Here is a 21,129-nt window from a genome sequence, read left to right as displayed (position 1 = left end):
TGTTATACTAAACATCCAGATTTGAAGACAAAGATTTTGAGCAATAATCAAAAATTTAACAATAACAATGATGGATAAATTGAAAAAGTTTTAAGCTCATTATATTGTCAATAATGAATATGTCAATGTTTGTTCAAGTACCAAAAATAGAAAATGTATAAAAAGACTCTTAATTTGGCTTTTTTAGTTACTTGATACTGTGATATGACAAGGTACCAATCATGCTCGATGAGGGGGGTCCTCGAGAAAATTTTGTTGGGAACCCCTGCACTATACTAAAGATACGTATCGTATGTGGAACCAGATCTGCTTACTTTAAAACTTAAACAGAACCTATCCTTAGTCTCCTCCTCTTCCTAGACCCTTGTAATGCAATAGTGGAAATTGTGCAAATAGATATCCGGACGTAATCACATTCACTTGATCCAGAATCTTCATCCGCTGGTACAATGTTCTAGGAGATAACTGTCTTATCTATGGAGACCATTATTGCCACATATCATGTATTTCATGTCGAGGACAGTGAAATCAGTGTGATTCAAGTTGATTTGGAGACTTATCAACTTTAGTTGTTCTGACGCTCCGCTAGTCAGTACAACAGAAAATGAATAAAATGGTGTGGGTTCACAAAATTCCGTCTGACACTCTCCGTAAGGTACATTATGGAGTACAGACGCAGACCTCGATATATGATTTGAACATATGACAGTAATTAACTTGAGTTTGACATTCGCTGCTCGATTTCAGAAATAGGGCTTTTACCACATTAGCTCAAAAATTAAGCATTACGCTTGAGGTTTACTTAACTATACAGCAAATAAATGGTTCGCCTTTGTATACGGCCCTACCAGTCGGTAGAAAGGGGTGATGATTTTTTTTCATTTCTGAAAGATATCACTGTGCAGTAGTCATCAGTCCGGAAGTATGAATGGCGTACCTTACTGGGAACACATACCTTCTTAAACCACGTAAAAAAGGAAGTGGGTTAGCAATTCCATCTGACAGTCCTCCTTTAGCTTTCCATTCATTTTTGTAAATAACTTGCTTGAACAGTTTTTTCAACAATACTGCAGCAACGATTTTGAGTACACTTGTCCAGTTGGACGAGAGATCAGTGTCTGAGGAACTTCAGTTCGCGTTTGGAGTAATTAGTCTTCGCACGGTTCCGATGAAAATCGGAATTGTGGAAGATGATTCATATGAGAGTGGAGACGTGACATGGGGTATGTGAGAAATGGGAGCATCGTAGTGAATCATACGTATTGATCACCGATGAATGGCGAATGGACACGTAAACAGAGCAGGGGCTTTCGCAACTAGTCTAGGGACTTCACCGCGCCGTAACATAACGGAAGGGACAGTGTCGTCACGGGTGAGAGTGCGCGATGTACCGTTCAGACACGCATGCAGCATTTCGTGTACTCCTGCTGTCTCTCTGTACTATGCAAATGTGATCCTAATATGGTGCAGGCAATATATAGAGCTGAAGTCCTACCTCAGGTCGGTTTACTGCAGAAGTATTGGCGAAGTTTTACGGTGGCATACAAAGACTTTTGTGGACACGGAACTACGCCTCTACGGGCATTGATATACAGATAACAAGCAGTGATTTCTTGAAATTCGACTTTTTCTGCTCATTTACGAAATCCAGAGGGGATAAATAAAAACGTCCCTGTTAATTCCATGTTTCCCTACTTGCATCAAGTAATAAACAAGGTTCTTGCTTACGGAATAGTGGGACATGTATTCTTTTGGATGGAATACGCTGCTTGACGAACACAGTGAGGCATCGGTAAGGGAACGAGGAAACTGAATGAAACTTGTCGGGTTGAGACGGCATGTGATGTTATTTCAATGATTGTTACGTAGAGTGAAATTTACGATAAACTTGTCAGTATGTGCCCACTTCTCTAGCCGTAGTATCCTCTCCTGAGGCGAGCTGGTCCTTTATATCCTAGTTTGTAGCAATAGAGCGAGGTTTAACGATCGGGCTATTCAAAAAGGCATGTAGCAAGGGTGGTTGATCATTGTCCTGTTGAAAAATGACACCACGGTACGGTCGCATGAGAGCTCACACATTAGGACGCAGGATGTCCATGACGTATCTGGTGGGGTCACATTTCCCTGTATCACTACCAGCCCTGACCTGATGTCATTTCTGAAGGCTGTCCATGCCATAATAACATCGCTGTGCCTCCCCAGAACATTGGAAGAAGGGAAACTCTCCCAAGTTCGCCGCCATACTCACCGACGTTGGTCACCCAGGACAGTGGAAGACCGCCATTCATCGGTGAACACAACGCGATGCCACTCATCAGTGGTCCATGTTGACCGCTCACGGCACAGATGTTTGTCTTCTGGTATTAACGGCAACCAACGCATTTGAAGCATGTGAAGAACTTGCGGCGTTCTTGATGCACTGTATGGTGATTCTCCCTCGTGGTGGTCGACATAGCAGAGCGGAACATTCACTATGGGTGTGCCCGCCCTCTCGTCCCCATGTAGTCCAAGGTCGGGCCACTGTCACTCCGCAAATCTCCGTATTGCGCGATTGTACCAGCAGGGATACCCCGCCGGCCGGAGTGGCCGTGCGGTTCTAGGCGCTACAGTCTGGACCGCGTGACCGCTACGGTCGCAGGTTCGAATCCTGCCTCGGGCATGGATGTGTGTGATGTCCTTAGGTTAGTTAGGTTTAAGTAGTTCTAAGTTCTAGGGGACTGATGACCTCAGAAGTTAAGTCCCATAGTGCTCAGAGCCATTTGAACCATTTGAAGGGATACCCCGATGAGGTCCCTTTACGTGTCGTCTCCGTGTCCTTCAGTCAGTCTGGAACTGCGCGACCGATTCGGTCGCAGGTTCGAATCCTGCCTCGGGCAGGGATGTGTGTGATGTCCTTAGGTTCGTTAGGTTTAAGTAATTCCAAGTTCTAGGGGACTGATGACAGTCCCATAGTGCTCAGAGCCATTTGAACCTTTTTTTTTTCCTTTAGTGATTATTCAAGATAGGACGCTGTGCACGCTCCTTATATGCCATAACAGGCATGGCAACAAAAGTAAATACAACACTAATGCATTCTGGAGGCCGTTCTACTTGTCACAGATAATTGCAGCTCCAATCATTTACTTACACGCCGGTGCTGTACACGCGTACAAAGTGCCACCGATATCCGACAATGCCTTCTAGGTGTTTCACTTTATCTGTCAAGCAGTGTACTTATTTAACAGAACGTAGTACATCGTTTTTAATGGTAACACATCGTCAGGAGCAAATGTCGTGTCAGATGTGCTTTGAGGAGAGAGTGGTCGTCACCGTTCACAATTAATCGAACGACCTGCGCTTGTTTTGACTTCTCTGGGTCAGTTCAGACACAACACAGTGGTATTCAGGTCGGTTCAAAAATGGTTCAAATGGCTCTGAGCAATATAGGACTTAACTTCTAAGGTTATCAGTCCCCTAAAACTTACAACTACTTAAACCTAACTAACCTAAGGACGTCACACACATCCATGCCCGAGGAAGGATTCGAATCTGCGACCGTAGCGGTCACGCGGTTCCAGACTGTAGCGCCTAGAACCGCTCGGCCACCGCCGCCGGCCTATTCAGGTTTGTCATATGTTTAGAAGCTTTTTACGATACACGCTCGGTGAAGGTGAAGTTGTCAATGAATGTCATGCAACGACCGAAAATAGACGGAAACGCTCAATATTACTTTGTGTGGCCGAAAGTCATGGGGAGTCACTGGATGGGATGGCAATTCCGGGTTGCGCCTCTGCCAGCGTGGCCTCTACGTGTTTGAATCGTTCGGGAGAGATATTGATCCATGCATTTTGCAGCGCTACTTACAATAAGAGTACCCAGGTATCGTCTCCATTCCATAAATACTCGACTGTTGAGATCGGATGGTCTAGGGAGCCAAAGCACGGTTGTGAATTCACTGGAATGTTCATCAACGCACATGCGTGCAACCAAATAGTAGTTCTATCTGAACATTGGTGTTAGCTAGAATTTAGACCACTGTGCCTAAGTGTTATGTTAAATTAGGCGTTAATTATGATCACTTGGTAGTCTACTGTGAACTTTGCATGTGAATCTTTTAATGAAAATTTTCTTTTTTAAAATTGTTGTCTTTCAACTAATGAGGTCACTGTTCACATCAAATTTTTATGAATGCGTAAGGGGTGGTAATCACCCTGCGCTGTTAATATTCTGTTTGCGATTTTGAATGTGAATGTTACCAGGCTGGTGTTTATTTTCTATGTTCAAGTAACTGCAATTTACACCATGACTTGATGAACAACAACTTTGTGTTTCACTTCGGAAATTCTCACTATCGAAAAGTTAAAACAAGTATTTGAGCTGCCATAGCAACATATTTAGAAAGGTATCTGCTAACTGTGGATTTCGACTACAGCGATACGGTGGACTGTTTAATTAGGTCATATTTCTGCCGCCCCTGGAAGAAGTTAGATAGGCAACCTGTAAATATGCCTGGTTGAGTTTAGCCGTTTGATAATTAATAACGACCATCTACATGCCAGTTCTATTTGGTCACTGCTTCAAAAAAATGGTTCAAATGGCTCTGAGCACTATGCGACTTAACTTCTGAGGTCATCAGTCGCCTAGAACTTAGAGCTAATTAAACCTAACTAACCTAAGGACATCACACACATCCATGCCCGAGGCAGGATTCGAACCTGCGACCGTAGCGGTCACGTGGTTCCAGACTGAAGCGCCTTTAACCGCACGGCCACACCGGCCGGCTGGTCATTGCTTAAAACATGTTTCGACCTGTTAATAGCGAAAAGTAAGCACCAGTTAATCTCTGTAACATATAAATACATACTACAAACAACGACAGATGAATACACCCACGCGTCAAAGTTTCAGTTTCTGCTTTGTTTGCCGTCTGAAGGCTGACAAAATAAATGTGGTGTAAATCATGGCTTCACCTCACTCATCCAGGACACAAAGCAGTTGCCACATTCGGGGAAGGAAAAGTATTTTCATGTATGAGGCTGTTATGACACAATATAAACATCTTTAGGGAAAAACGCTTGTGTTCATTTGAACATTTTCATATACAAGGAAATTGACGATGATTTTTAAGTTATTAGTTATTCCGCTTGGCTCAAGTTCTCAAGTTCACATCTCTTTCACCCGTATTAAGTCATTACATATGTAGTTTTGTGCATCCTTGTTCGTCGAATAAACTTTTCCATCTGCTGTCATCGCCGTTAAGGACAGCACTTATATAGACTGCGTAAACCTCCATTTTGAGTGCAAAACTGCCAAGAAATTATATGCAATTTGAATTCGTAATGCTCAGATCCGTAAAGCATTAACTGAAGACAATTACACAAGCCATTCAAAAAAGTAGCCAGCCTTTGCCGCAAATCCAAGGTCGGTGTGTAGCTGGCATCTGGGGAATACCTTCCGCAGACGAAAACATAAACTTCCTCTTTTTCTTCTGTGTATGACTCTTAATCACTAAAAAATCACCTTACTCTTCGTACGCATATGACATTCATGATGGAATAAATAAACAGACCCCGCTCGATGACTCTTAGAAGTGCATACGTCTACTTCGGCTACGCGGCAATATTAAGTCCCTTGCAGCAGAAATATATTGTCGAAATTAATATGTAGGAACACTTTACACAGTATAAAACTATCCACTTTACATAATGTATTCATAAAAGTCTGTGTTTTGCATCTGTAACATTGTCCTTGCATTCATTGGAGGCAATGCCATTTTCTCGTTTACGTCTGTAAATATACCAGAAAGATCAAAACTCGCTCCCGTTTCTTCGACCCACTGACAGATGGAGACTAAATATAGTTTCACATTCTGAGCTGAAGAAGAACGAAGTTCATGCGTGACATTAAATCGTCAGTTGATAGATGAGTGAACGATGTCACACAAACACATATTGTCAAGGGTCTATCAGCCTACGTGAGCATCTTTAGAACTGCCATGTTCATTATTGCTGTCTTGCAATCATTGTGAAACTAAACTCCACCAACAAAATTTCGAAGGTTGTTCAAAGATATTTTCTGAATGTTTTGGCGCAAGCGGTCCGTAACCACTGCTAGCTCGTTGCAAATAATGTTAACTTCGATCTTTTCAGTTTGTTACTGTAGTTACCTTTCTGTAAAAGTACTTAAATAACAGTGAAACATTATGAAATATGCAATCACTAAAACTTAACCACAAAAAACTTGAAGTAAAGGTTATGTGTAAATGCAAACGCTTACGATCTCTGCGGGAACAGCTGAGCGTAAAGTAGTGTCTTATGTGCCCTCTGCAACTGCGTTCAGTGCCAATACACGAGGAGTTTATCGACCAACTCTTCATCAGCAAAACTATACATACCACGGTGGATCACAGTTACAACTGAAACACTGCTTGAAAAGGAAATTCGAGTCAGAGCAGATCACCACAGAGAGAGAGCTTGAGATGGAGGAATCGTCGGGAGCAAGTGTCGTCAGCGAAAGAACCAGTTTGTTTGCAAACAAGACAGGCGGCTCGTGCCGAACGCGTTTGCACTGTTGTGCAGATATTTTCAGTAAAATAAGGGTACAAAAATAAATGGGAGTAGCTAACCAAATTAAGCGTGCCTATTCTGTAACGAGCCACTGGACACGACGTACAGTCGAGGTATACTGTTCGAGTAATGGTTTCCACTGTAAAAGTAATCAAAAATCTGTAACTGCTTCTTGTATTTCATGCGGTCAGTGAAGTTTGTAGCTTACCGGCCCAAGAGACATGGCAACGCCTACCATTCGTCCATCATCTTCCGCCTGCGCCGTCACTGTATGGCAGATATGGGACTTAGTGTAGTTAGTGATGCGACAACGTAAGCTGCCTACGAAATTTTCGATATACAGGGAGTAGATTTTAAGTTGACAAACCAGAACAACTCGAAAAATAAGCTTCACACGAAAAAATGTTTAGAATCCAAAGCTGATTATTATCTGCTGGTGCTAAAATTAACCCGCCACCCCAGCCTCCTGGGGGTGGGGTGGGAGGCAACTTTAAAATTTCAAATGGGAACCCCCAATTTTTTTATTGCAGAATCAGATTCTACATGAAAAAACTACGTACATTTTGTCTTAAACATTGGTTTTGATTCTTGGTAGTTGGCGCTGTAATTCAAGAAAATCCATGTTCTCATTTTTGCGTGCAAAATGGTTACGGATAAATAAAAAAACTTATTTACTTCGTAAATTTTGATTCGCTAAAACTAAAACTCTCCCTCTCTGATCATAGGGCGGAGTCTGAGATAGAGGAATTAGAATTTTACAAATGTTGTTGTTGGGTCAACATTTGTAAAACCCTAATTCCTCTCTCGTTGCACAATTTTACATCTTTGAACATTTAAAGTTCAGTGTCAGATGCAATAGACATGCGAGGTGTTACTGAAACTGACAATGAACTTTGTTTTAAGAGTTCTAAATATTGGTGGTTGTTATCTCTTATCTTACTTTGTAGTTTTGTCGCCCGATAATGCAAACTTAATGTTTCTCGGTATTATGTTATTTTAATCTTAATTACCGATCTCATTATAGCTGTAGCCGAAACAACGTAATACATGAAAATATATTAAGCCATGCAGTCGCCTTTGTTCTCAGCAAACCACAATGATCACAGACTCTTATACGAATTAGTTAACAGTGTTACAAAGTCATGTCCATTATAATTACCCGGGCTGTTATGGCGTGGTCGGTTGATGAATTCTGTGTCAATTCCCAACGTTTCGTAACCGTCTGCGTAGGATAAGGGGGTCTGTAGCTCGATGGAAGGTCCAACACACTGTAATGGTACTTGAATTACGTAACCATTACGGCACCTCATCTGAACCTCTCGATACCAGTAATATTCTGCTGTATTTCTGTAAAGTAGTTGACATATTTCTGAGACAACATTCAGATTTGATTTCATTAATGTAGAAATACTTTGATTCATCGATATGTTTATAATGCAATGATATTATTCTTGTGTGTATTCTTTGTCACTATGATCTTTGACGTACTTGTAATTCTTGATTTTTGGGAGCGTAAGCGGTTAGTTAGTTAGAGAGGCGGACCTTGAGAAGGTCAAGTCTTGGACGTCATGTTAAAAAGACGTATATTGTAGTCAGCTTATAAAATGTGAACTTTAACAGTGAGGAAGATGTTTTCAAGTGTGTTTTATATTGTGAAGTGATGTTTTGTGTTTTACGTGATATTGCAACAAAAGCAATAAACAAGAAGTGTAACTTAAATTCGGAGTGCTGATTACTTTTTTACATCACCATTATGCTAACTTTCAAGGTTTCATCTTCAAGAATGGTTTATGAAACGCATCTATAAAACTTTTGAATACAGCAGAATGAAACCTAGGCCTCTTTGCATCCGAGCTTGGAATCATCACCACCTAGGTTTTCGACGATTGAGCCATGATCTTACAACGAGACCAGCGTGGGAAACACAAAAAGATGAGTGCCTAGTTTATTATTACATGAAATGACTTTATTAACTGTGCTCTAATGACATCTGCTACGTAATAACTTTTTTGCTACCCGAAAATGCAGTATTTAGCAGCGTGAGCAACACCACAATCATTATTAAATTTTGACCTTTGTTGTGGTAGGGTTGTTAGAACACCCACTGGCTACTCATAAGGGAACCTCCCCATCGCACCCCCCTCAGATTTAGTTATAAGTTGGCACAATGGATAGGCCTTGAAAAACGGAACACAGATCAATCGAGAAAACAGGAAGAAGTTGTGTGGAACTATGAAAAAAATAAGCAAAATATCAAACTGAGTAGTCCATGCGCAAGATATGCAACACCAAGGACAGTGGGAGCTATCAAGCGCCGTGGTCACGTGGTTAGCGTGAGCGGCTGCGGAACCAGACGTCCTTGGTTCAAGTCTTCCCTCGAGTGAAAAGTTTAATTTTTTATTTTCAGACAATTATTATCTGTCCGTCCGTTATGTTTTCATCACTTTTTTGGGAGTGATTATCACATCCACAAGAAAACCTAAATCGGGCAAGGTAGAAGAACCTTTTTACCCATTCGCCAAGTGTACAAGTTAGGTGGGTCAACAACATATTCCTGTCATTTGACGCACATGCCGTCACCAGTGTCGTATACAATATAATCAGACGTGTTTTCCTGTGGAGGAATCGGTTGACCTATGGCTTTGCGATCAAATGTTTTCGGTTCCCATTGGAGAGGCACGTCCTTTCGTCTACTAATCGCACGGTTTTGCAGTGCGGTCGCAAAACACAGACACTACACTTATTACAGTGAATAGAGACGTCAACGAACGAACGGACTGTTCATAACTTTGCGAAGATAAAAAAAGTAAACTTTTCACTCGAGGGAGGACTTGAACCAAGGACCTCTCGTTCCGCAGCCGCTCACGCTAACCACGGGACCACAGCGCTCCTCAGCTCATACTCTCCTTGATGTTGCCTATCTTGCGCATGGACTACTCAGTTTGTATATTTTGTTTATTTTTTTCATAGTTCCACGTAACTTCTTCCTGTTTTCTCGATTGATCTGTGTTCCGTTTTTCAAGGCTTATCCACTATGCTAACTTGTAACTAAATCTGATGGGGGTGCGATGGAGAGGTTCCCTTGTCAGTAACGAGCCAGTGGGTGTGTTGGACCTTCCATCGAGCTACAGACCCCCTCCGCAGACGGGGACGAAACATTGGGAATTGACACAGAATTCATCAACCGACCACGGCATAACAGTCCGGATAATTATAATGGACGTGATATTTCCGGCCGTGAAAGTCTACATTTTAGTATTAGTGTTACACAGTTTCCACGAAGGAAAGAAAAAGCGCTGTTGTCGATGCCGGGAATCGAACCTCGGTCATCCGGATAGTGTAGGGACACGATGACAGCTGAGTTACAGACGTGATCGATTTCATTTTGTGGCATTTTTACAGTCACAGAAGAAATTTAGGTACAGTCACGCAGCCACAGTGGGTGTGTTGGACCTTCCATCGAGCTACAGACCCCCTTGAAGATGTCCTCCGCAGACGGGGACGAAACGTTGGGAATTGACACAGAATTCATCAACCGACCACGGCATAACAGCCCGGATAATTATAATGGACATGACATTTACGGCCGTGAAAGACTACATTTTAGTATTAGTGTTACACAGTTTCCACGAAGGAAAGGAAAAGCGTTGTCGATGCCAGGAATCGAACCTTGGTCTCTCGGATAGGGACACCATGGCAGCTGAGTTACAGACGTGATCGATTTAATTTCGTGGCATTTTTACAGTCACAGAAGAAATTTAGGCACTGTCATGCAGCCACAGGCAGACACTTTGAGCAAAGGCAATTAACGCTCGCCACAGCACCCTTCGCAGAACGGAGCGCCGGCTGCACTAAGCACTTTCTATTGCCGAAGCCGGGGCGCTGCGGTTGCATATTGGACGGGGCCGACTTTCGCTGCTTGGCTTACCTGCCGTATGTGGGTCGTGGGCAGCGTGGTGACTGGAGAAGTGAGACGCCGAACTGAGGTACGCACTTGTCGCGAGCTAGGACGCGCGCGGACTGCCGCCGCGGCCGGCGCGGCCAGCCGCTGACAAATGGCACCTGGAGGGGCGGGAACGAGGTGGGGGTAGCGACCGGCACCCAGCGAGTAGCGAAGAGCGACTACCCGCCACACAGAAGGGACACCTCACGTGGCGCGCACGCGCGGCGTCTCCTAGACCACAGTGCAGCTGACGCTGCCACGTGGCTGACGTATGACCATCTCTCGACTATAATATATAGTAAAGTAACTGTCTCTGCTTTCTGACGAAAGAGTCTGGTCTCCATTACAACGAAGCGAAGCCAACACTAGTCACCAAGGGCAACAGAGGCGGTGCTACGCATATAGAATCACGTACGCCTCCTTCAAGGGCGCCCGCAGAAAAAAAAAAGAACAAAGATGAAGCACCACGAAGGAACTACCCGAATGGGAAATAAATCGGCAGATGTGATGTGCATGTACAGACCAACAAATGATTACTTGGGTGATACATTTAAGAGAACGACCTTCACAAACTGTACAAGTCAGTCACGCGTTGGTCCACTCTGCCTGGTGTCTCACTGATGTGAGTAGAATCGTCTTCAGTGGTGCGTCCCGCTTTGAACTGAGCCACGATGACCAGCGGACACGTATCTGGAGATACCACCAACCTATCGTCCGTCATACGACCCGACCAGCAGCAGTGTCGGTCTGGTGTGCCGTTTCTACACTCCTGGAAATGGAAAAAAGAACACATTGACACCGGTGTGTCAGACCCTCCATACTTGCTCCGGACACTGCGAGAGGGCTGTACAAGCAATGATCACACGCACGGCACAGCGGACACACCAGGAACCGCGGTGTTGGCCGTCGAATGGCGCTAGCTGCGCAGCATTTGTGCACCGCCGCCGTCAGTGTCAGCCAGTTTGCCGTGGCATACGGAGCTCCATCGCAGTCTTTAACACTGGTAGCATGCCGCGACAGCGTGGACGTGAACCATATGTGGAGTTGACGGACTTTGAGCGAGGGCGTATAGTGGGCATGCAGGAGGCCGGGTGGACGTACCGCCGAATTGCTCAACACGTGGGGCGTGAGGTCTCCACAGTACATCGATGTTGTCGCCAGTGGTCGGCGGAAGGTGCACGTGCCCGTCGACCTGGGACCGGACCGCAGCGCCGCACGGATGCACGCCAAGACCGTAGGGTCCTACGCAGTGCCGTAGGGGACCGCACCGCCACTTCCCAGCAAATTAGGGACACTGTTGCTCCTGGGGTATCGGCGAGGACCATTCGCAACCGTCTCCATGAAGCTGGGCTACGGTCCTGCACACCGTTAGGCCGTCTTCCGCTCACACCCCAACATCGTGCAGCCCGCCTCCAGTGGTGTCGCGACAGGCGTGAATGGAGGGACGAATGTAGATGTGTCGTCTTCAGCGATGAGAGTCGCTTCTGCCTTGGTGCCAATGATGGTCGTATGCGTGTTTGGCGCCGTGCAGGTGAGCGCCACAATCAGGACTGCATACGACCGAGGCACACAGGGCCAACACCCGGCATCATGGTGTGGGGAGCGATCTCCTACACTGGCCGTACACCACTGGTGATCGTCGAGGGGACACTGAATAGTGCACGGTACATCCAAACCGTCATCGAACCCATCGTTCTACCATTCCTAGACAGGCAAGGGAACTTGCTGTTCCAACAGGACAATGCACCTCCGCATGTATCCCGTGCCACCCAACGTGCTCTAGAAGGTGTAAGTCAACTACCCTGGCCAGCAAGATCTCCGGATCTGTCCCCCATTGAGCATGTTTGGGACTGGATGAAGCGTCGTCTCCCGCGGTCCGCACGTCCAGCACGAACGCTGGTCCAACTGAGGCGCCAGGTGGAAATGGCATGGCAAGCCGTTCCACAGGACTACATCCAGCATCTCTACGATCGTCTCCATGGGAGAATAGCAGCCTGCATTGCTGCGAAAGGTGGATATACACTGTACTAGTGCCGACATTGTGCATGCTTTGTTGCCTGTGTCTATGTGCCTGTGGTTCTGTCAGTGTGATCATGTGATGTATCTGACCCCAGGAATGTGTCAATAAAGTTTCCCCTTCCTGGGACAATGAATTCACGGTGTTCTTATTTCAATTTCCAGGAGTGTACATCTACATCTACATCCATACTCCGCAAGCCACCTGACGGTGCGTCGCGGAGGGTACCTTAAGTACCTCTATCGTTTCTCCCTTCTATTCCAGTCTCGTATTATTCGTGGAAAGAAGGATTGTCGGTATGCTTCTGTGTGGGCTCTAATCTCTCTGATTTTATCCTCATGGTCTCTTCGCGAGATATACGTAGGAGATAGCAATGTACTGCTTGCCTCTTCGGTGAAGGTATGTTCTCGAAACTTCAACAAAAGCCCGTACCGAGCTACTGAGCGTCTCTCCTGCAGTCTTCCACTGGAGGTTGTAACCTCCCCCTCACTTATCGACCTTAATGACAGTGAAAAATTAAACCTCGTGTACCTAATGGAAATTTGGGAAAAGCAATCGTCACCGAAGTTAATCTGTCGGTAAAGAGGGAGGAAAGGGTTACATCTAAATGAAAGGAAAAATGCAAATGAAACTGGTGGAAATTAATTTTCAAAAGGGGTAAAGTTAATAAAGAAAGTAAATGTGCGGCCGTTACGTTAACAATTAACTAGCGGTGATTAGATATTTGAGATCAGGGGGAAATTACGGTCGCCAGTCCTAAGGACAATTACTATAGTAACTGAAAAAGAAAGTTTATTACACATATAATTAGCACTAGAAGCGTGGCAACTGAAGGTTGACACGTGTAGTGTGAAAACCGAAAGTTTGTCAGAAGTAATAAATTTCGCTACACTCTGACTTAATTTCGCAAAAGAATTAATAAACCCGGAAAATCGAAAGTTAATTTAGTGACTGAAGTTAATAGTGAGCTTTCTTTCTGAAGCGCAACGAAATTCAGTAAAATACGGTTAGTCTTGGACTACCTCAACAATCATTTCAAAAACTACATGAATCTACGCAATTTAGAAATAAGAGATTTAACTTTGAACTTGAATTAAATGATTCTGAACAATTAACAATAGTAAAATTTAGTACGTACCAAGCTGAGCTGCAGTCACAGGTAAGCTAAAATACGGTAACAAAACTCGCACTCTTAATTTGTGCTTGTGTAATCTAAATATTGTAGCCAGCTATGAATACCTTAACTGAACTTTGAAATTAAGGCAGTGAAATCGAATGATGCTGGCGTTTGAATTTCAACGACACTCGGGTTCATTCCGGAAAAGGAAGGCACCCTGCTTGGTAATGCAATTGGGACAATGAGCAACAAAGGTTCATGCTACGTTGCTGTAATTTAGTTATGAAAATGGAACAGTTTGAAAAGCTGAGGTCTGCCATACAGTTCTAAAACTTTACGTGCTTCCAGTCTTCCTTGTTGCTTGATTGAAGGTTTGAGGCCGTCGATCGAGGAGGTGGCGACAGTCACTCATTGTCGGCCGTCGCTGTTGCAGAAGCTGGATGTTGGCGCGCCTTCTTCTCGACACGGTCACCAGGCGAAATGGGCTCTTGATGTGCGCCAGCTAATGCTTCCCGTCCGCGACACCGTGTCAGGAACTATCATAGCAAGTCGAGCGCAATTGCATGCTGCCCAAACCCGAAAGCGCGGCAACTCGCGGGAGCGTCACACAACACCCCTGCTCCACTGCACTACTCCAGCCAGACCCCCTCTCTGCCCGCGCTCCACGCGACAGAGTTAACACTACCAAAGATCCTAAACACTTTGATTCGCCACACGACCTATCGATGTAATCGTTCGATAGCATAGTTTTCCCTAGGCCAGACCCAGCATAAAAATACAAATAATATTCACAAAACAAACTAATTATACATCGACATAAATGCATCTATATATATATATATATATATATATATATATATATATATATATATATATATATATATATATACAAATAGTAAAACAATTACAATATATAAAGACACAGAAATGTTATATCTTCAGGTAACAAAATAAGGAAAAAAATTTTCAGTGCAATAGATGGAAATAGGAGGATATGCGTTTCCGGCGTTACAAGGTTACCTATCATCTCCGCAACGCTTTCGCGATTACTAAATGATCCTGTAACGAAGCGCGCTGCTCTCCGTTGGATCTTCTCTATCTCTTCTATCAACCCTATCTGGTACGGATCCCACACTCCTGAGCAGTATTCAAGCAGTACTGTAACCCACTTCCTTTGTTTTCGGATCGCATTTCCTTAGGATTCTTCCAATGAATCTCAGTCTGGCATCTGCTTTACCAACGATCAACTTTATATGATCATTCCATTTTAAATCACTCCTAATGCGTACTCCCAGATAATTTATGGAATTAACTGCTTCCAGTTGCTGACCTGCTATATTGTAGCTAAATGATAAGGGATCTATCTTTCTATGTATTCGCAGCACATTACACTTATCTACATTGAGATTCAATTGCCATTCCCTGCACCATCCGTCAATTCACTGCAGACCCTCCTGCATTTCAGTACAATTTTCCGTTGTTACAACCTCTCGATATACCACAGCATCATCCGCAAAAAGCCTCAGTGAACTTCCGATGTCATCCACAAGGTCATTTATGTATATTGTGAATAGCAACGGTCCTACGACACTCCCCTGCGGCACACCTGAAATCACTCTTACTTCGGAAGACTTCTCTCCATTGAGAATGACATGCTGCGTTCTGTTATCTAGGAACTCTTCAATACAATCACACTTATTGGTCTGATAGTCCATATGCTCTTACTTTGTTCATTAAACGACTGTGGGGAACTGTATCGAACGCCTTCCGGAAGTCAAGAAACACGGCATCTACCTGTGAACCCGTGTCTATAGCCCTCTGAGTCTCGTGGACGAATAGCGCGAGCTGGGTTTCACACGACCGTCTTTTTCGGAATCCATGCTGATTCCTAGAGAGTAGATTTCTAGTCTCCAGAAAAGTCATTATACTCGAACATAGTACGTGTTTCCTTTCATAGCAGGACTGCTTTGGTTGGCATTTACGGCATCTTTACAGCACAGTGGTACATCGACGATATCCTAGGCCGCGGTTTGTTGCCCTTCATGGCAAGCCATCCAGGGTTGGGATTGTTTGGGGAAGGAGACCAGACAACGAGGTCATCGGTCTCATCGGATTAGGGAAGGACGGGAAGGAAGCCGGCCATGCCCTTTGAAAGGAACCATCCCGGCATTTGCCTGGAGCGATTTAGGGAAATCACGGGAAACCTAAATCAGAATGGCCGGACGCGGGATTGGACCATCGTCCTCCCGAATGCGAGTCCAGTGTGCTAACCACAGCGCAACCTCGCCTGGTGCAAGCCATCCAGGGCTTACATGTCGGTAAGATAAAACCTGTTCGCACACGGCTTGTCTTCGTGTTTGCCAAAACCCTACCTTGGGCATCAACGTCCCGAACCTCGGTCATTGCAGAACGTTTGGAGCCATTTGGGCAGGGCTCTCGAACCAACTCGGGATTTTGAAGACCTAACGCGCTAGTAGGACAGAATTTAATACGCTATGCCTCAAGAGGACATCCAGAAACTTTATGAGCCAATGCTAAGCCTAGTCAACTACTGACCATTAAAACTGCAACACCAGGAAGAAATGCAGATGATAAACGGGTATTCATTGGACAAACATATTATACTAGAACTCACATGTGATTACATTTTCACGCAGTTTGGGTGCATAGATCGTGAGAAATCAGTACCCAGAACAACCTCCTCTGGCCGTAATAACGGACTTGATACGCCTCCGCATTGAGTCAAACAGAGCTTGGATGGGGTGTACAGGAACAGCTGCCCATGCAGCTTCAACGCGATACCACAGTTCATCAAGAGTAGTGACTGGCTTATTGTGACGAGCCAATTGCTCGGCCACCATTGACCAGACGTTTTCAATTGCTGAGAGATCTGGAGAATGTGCTGGCCAGGGCAGCAGTCGAACACTTTCTGTATCCAGAAAGGCCCGTACAGGACCTGCAACATGCGGTCGTGCATTATCCAGCTGAAATGTAGGGTTTCGCAGGGATCGAATGGAGGGTAGAGCCATGGGTCGTAACACATCTAAAATGTAACGTCCACTGTTCAAAGTGCCGTCAATGCGAACAAGAGGTGACCGGAACGTGTAACCTATGGCACCCCATACCATCACGCCGGGTGACACGCCAGTATGCGGATGTCGAATACACGTTTCCAATGTGCGTTCACCGCGATGTCGCCAAACACGGATGCGACCATCATAATGCTGTAAACAGAACCTGGATTCATCCGAAAAAAAAAATGACGGTTTTCCATTCGTGCTCCCAGGCCCGTCGTTGAGTACACCATCGCAGGCGCTCCTGTCTGTGATGCAGCCTCAAGGATAACCGGAGCCATGGTCTCCGAGCTGATAGTCCATGCCACTGCAAATGTCGTCGAACTGTTCGTGCACATGGTTGTTGTCTTGCAAACGTCCCCATCTGTTGACTCAGGGATCGAGACGTGGCTGCACGATCCGTTACAGCCATGCGGATAAGATGCCTGTCATCTCGACTGCTAGTGATACGAGGCCGTTGGGATCCAGCACGGCGTTCCGTACTACCCTTCTGAACCCACCGATTCCATATTCTGCTAACAGTCATTGGATCTCGGCCAACGCGAGCAGCAATGTCGCGATACAATAAACCGCAATCGCGATAGGCTACAGTCCGACCTTTATCAAAGTCGGAAACGTGATGGTACGCATTTCTCCTCCTTACACGAGGCATCACAACAACGTTTCACCAGGCAACGCCGGTCAACTGCTGTTTGTGTATGAGAAATCGGTTGGAAACTTTCCTCATGTCAGCACGTTGTAGGTGTCGCCACCGGCACCAACCTTGTGTGAATACTCTGAAAAGCTAATCATTTGCATATCACAGCATCTTCTTCCTGTCGGTTAAATTTCGCGTGTGTAGCACGTCATCTTCGTGGTGTAGCAATTTTAAAGGCCAGTAGTGTAACTGCTTGCATAAGGGACAGAGATGGACCAACGCTTTATTGACTTGCTGAATTCGTGAAGATCTTTCTCTTAAGTAAATCATGCGATTTTTCTGAAATTCTACGTCACATCTACCGATTTCCGCCCCATTCGGATAATTCCTTCGTAGAGTGAACTATATGAGACAGACGAAATACCCACAGATCTCAAGAAGAATATCTTCAGTTTCAAAGAAATTTGGTGTTGGTGCTGACAGGCATGAATACTTACAACATAGTTTAGCATAAGTCGTGGGTACAAAATACTGGTACTAATGATTGACAGAAAAATGAAAAAGAAAAGCCGACCGTGGTGGCCGAGCGGTTCTAGGCGCCTCAGTCCGGAACCGCGCGACTGCTACTGTCGCAGGTTGGAATTCTGCCTCGGGCATTGATGTGTGTGATGTCCTTAGGTTAGTTAGGTTTAAGTAGCTCTAAGTTCTAGGGGGCTGATCCCATAGTGCTCAGAGCTATTTGAACCATTTTTTTTTAAAAGAAAACGTGGTACAAACCGATTCGGAACAACTCAGTTTGGGTTCCGAAGAAATGTGGGAACTCATGAGTTAATACTGATCCTCTGACTTTCGCAGCTCGTGGTCTTGCGGAAGCGTTCTCGCTTCCCGAGCAGGGGGTCCCGGGCTCGATTCCCGGCGGGATCAGGGATTTTCACCTGCCTCGAGATGACTGGGTGTTATTGTGTCTTCTTCATCATTATCGTTCATCCCCATTACGGCTGGAGGAAGGCAATGGCACACCACCTCCACTGCGACCTTGCCTAGTTCGGTGGTGCGGGTCTCCCGCATCGTTCCCCGACGCTCTGGAGTATGGAACTTCATCATCATCATGACTTCTCTTAGAAAAAAGTTGAAGAAAGGTTCACCTATGTTCACAGCATATGTAGTTTTTGAAAAAGCTTTTGAAATGGTGAGTGGATTACAGTCATCGAAATTTTGGTGGTCGTAGGGATAAAATAAAGGGAGCGAAAGGTGATTTACAGTCAGTACAGAAACAGTCTGTAGCTATAAAAAGTCAAAAGACATGAAAGGAAAGTAGAGGTTGAGAAGGGAGTCAGACAAGGTTGTAGCCCGTCCCAAGCGTTATTCGATCTGTACACCGAACGAGCAGTAAAAGAAACAAGGGAGAAATTTGGAGTGTGGTTAAAGTTAAGGGAGAAGAATAAAAAATTTCAAAGTTTGCTGAGTTAGTTAGTTTCATGTATGTATGCATGGTTTCGCGGCAATATGAATTAATAAAATTTTCTCGGGTTTCCAGTCGCGTCAGGTGCTTAAGATCCCACGAGCTTTCGACCGAGCTCTCCCCGGTCATTGTCAAGTGGTAAGACTGGCTGATGTGTCGCCGTGGCCGCGTCGTTACATAGCCGCACTGCTGGCTGTGACGTCACTGGTGCTCTCTTCCTCGCCATACACGGTAATGTTTTCATCCCGAGTCAGTCGCGCCCGTTTTGCGGTAACATCGTGATAGCCGGGTCTCAGGCTGTGCAGAGCTACAAACCGCCGTCCTTGTTGAATGTGTTTTCAGAGGTTTTTATTTCAATAGCTTATTTTATGACGCTATCCCAAACTCCCTTCGTCCTCATAACGACACAGGTTTGTCGAATAGCATTCGGTGTTCATTTTCTAAGGCGTGTTCTGCCACGGCAGATTTTTCTGGATAGCGTAAGCGTTAGCACCTCTCGTGTTCCGTCCGGCGTTGCTCCACAGTGCTTACTGTTTGGTCGACGTAGTAACAGCCTCACTGACATGGTATCTTGTACACTCCAGGCGTTCTAAGTCCTAGATTGTCCTTCACAGGCCTCATGAGCTGACGAATTTTTGCTGGGGACCTGAACACCGATGAAATGTTATATCTCTTCAGTAGCCGACTAATCTTTCCCGACACTGTACCGCAGAAAGGCAAAAACGTAAGTTTCTTGCTTTCTTCTTCGGTGGTGTTATCTTCTCTATTGCTGTGTTTCTTGCGTGTCACACCAGATATAGCCTGTGACACCTGTCGGTTCAAAAATGTGTGTGAAATCTTATGGGACGTAACTGCTAAGGTCATCAGTCCCTAAGCTTACACACTACTTAACCTAAATTGCCCTAAGGACAAACACACACACCCATGCCCGAGGGAGGACTCGAACCTCCGCCAGGACCCACACCTGGACCCACACCTGTCTGTGGCTGTATCCGTTTTCAAAAAATGGTTCAAATGGCTCTGAGCACTATGGGACTCAACTGCTGAGGTCATTAGTCCCCTAGAACTTAGCACTAGTTAAACCTACCTAACCTAAGGACATTACAAACATCCATGCCCGAGGCAGGATTCGAACCTGCGACCGTAGCGGTCTTGCGGTTCGGCCACGTCGGCCGGCGTATCCGTTTTCCCGGAACACTTTTCGGAGGTGGCTCAGTTCTAGTGGCAGACTTTCAGCGTCTGAGACGACTTTAGCACGATGGACGACGACATTCAGAACGCCACGGTTTTTTTTTTTGCCGGATGGTGGTGGCTGAGAGCGTGCAGATACCGATATGTTTGTGTCGGTCATGAAAAACTGGGAGAATTTTTAGAACACCTGAACAGCATCACGACCACATCAAGTTTACGATGAAAGTCGAGACAGATGGTGCATTGCCCTTCCTTGACGTCCTCGTTCGACGGAAAACCAATGGGCACATCGGCCACAGTGTTTACAGGAAACCGACACACACACAGATCGGTATCTGCATGCTCATGAGGCCTGTGAAGGACGATCTAGGGCTAAACGCCTGGAGTGTACAAGATACTACGTTAATATGGCTGTTACTACGTCGGCCAAACAGTACGCACTGTGGAGCAACGCCGGACGGAACACGAGAGGTGCTTACGCCTATGATACCGAGAAAAATCAGCCGTGGCAGAACACGCCTTAGAAAATGGACACCGAATTCTATTCGACGAAACATCTGTCGTTATGAAGACGATGGGATTTTGGGATAGGGTCATAAAAGAAGCTATTGAAATAAACACCTCTGAAAACAACGTCACCAAGGACGGCGGTTTGCAGCTCAGCACAGCCTGGGACTACGCTATCGCGATGTTAAAACGGGCGCGACGGACGCGGGATGAAAACATTACCATATATGGCGAGGAAGAGAGCACCAGTGACGTCACAGCCAGCAGTGCGGCTATATAACTGCGCGGCCACGGCGACACAGCAATCAGTCTCACCACTTGACAATGACCGGGGAGAGCTCGGTCGAAACTCGTGGGATCTTAACCACCTGACGCGCCTGGAATCCCGAGAAAATTTGATTGGTTAGTTTCATGTTCCGTGGTCCATTTTACACGATAAATAGTAATGATTTTGAACGAGTCTTTTTACATCCACATCGCAAATTAATTTGTAAATATGGCAACATGCAGAACACTTATAAGTTTTATTTAAGTTTTGAAATATACAGGTGAGAGTTAGTGATTGATCCCCACCGTCTTCTATAAATTACAATAACAGAAATTCTTCTGTGGCATAGAACGAGTTCTCAGTGAGAA

At 45.2% G+C, this 21,129-nt stretch overlaps 1 protein-coding gene across 1 annotated transcript in view; it reads right to left on the bottom strand.

Moving 5' to 3' along the window:
* LOC126253311 (ABC transporter G family member 23-like) overlaps nt 1-10,560 on the bottom strand; it is a 591,420-nt gene extending 580,860 nt beyond the window's left edge. The window contains exon 1 of the mRNA XM_049954545.1: nt 10,474-10,560. The gene's annotated coding sequence lies outside the window, so the exon portion shown is untranslated. The remainder of the gene's footprint in view (nt 1-10,473) is intronic.
* Nucleotides 10,561-21,129: the final 10,569 nt, after the last annotated feature.

Source organism: Schistocerca nitens, chromosome 4, assembly GCF_023898315.1.
Source record: "Schistocerca nitens isolate TAMUIC-IGC-003100 chromosome 4, iqSchNite1.1, whole genome shotgun sequence".
Lineage (NCBI taxonomy): Eukaryota > Metazoa > Arthropoda > Insecta > Orthoptera > Acrididae > Schistocerca > Schistocerca nitens.
The sequence above is the reverse complement of the archived record's forward strand: the minus strand, read 5'-3'. Positions and strand labels throughout refer to the sequence as shown.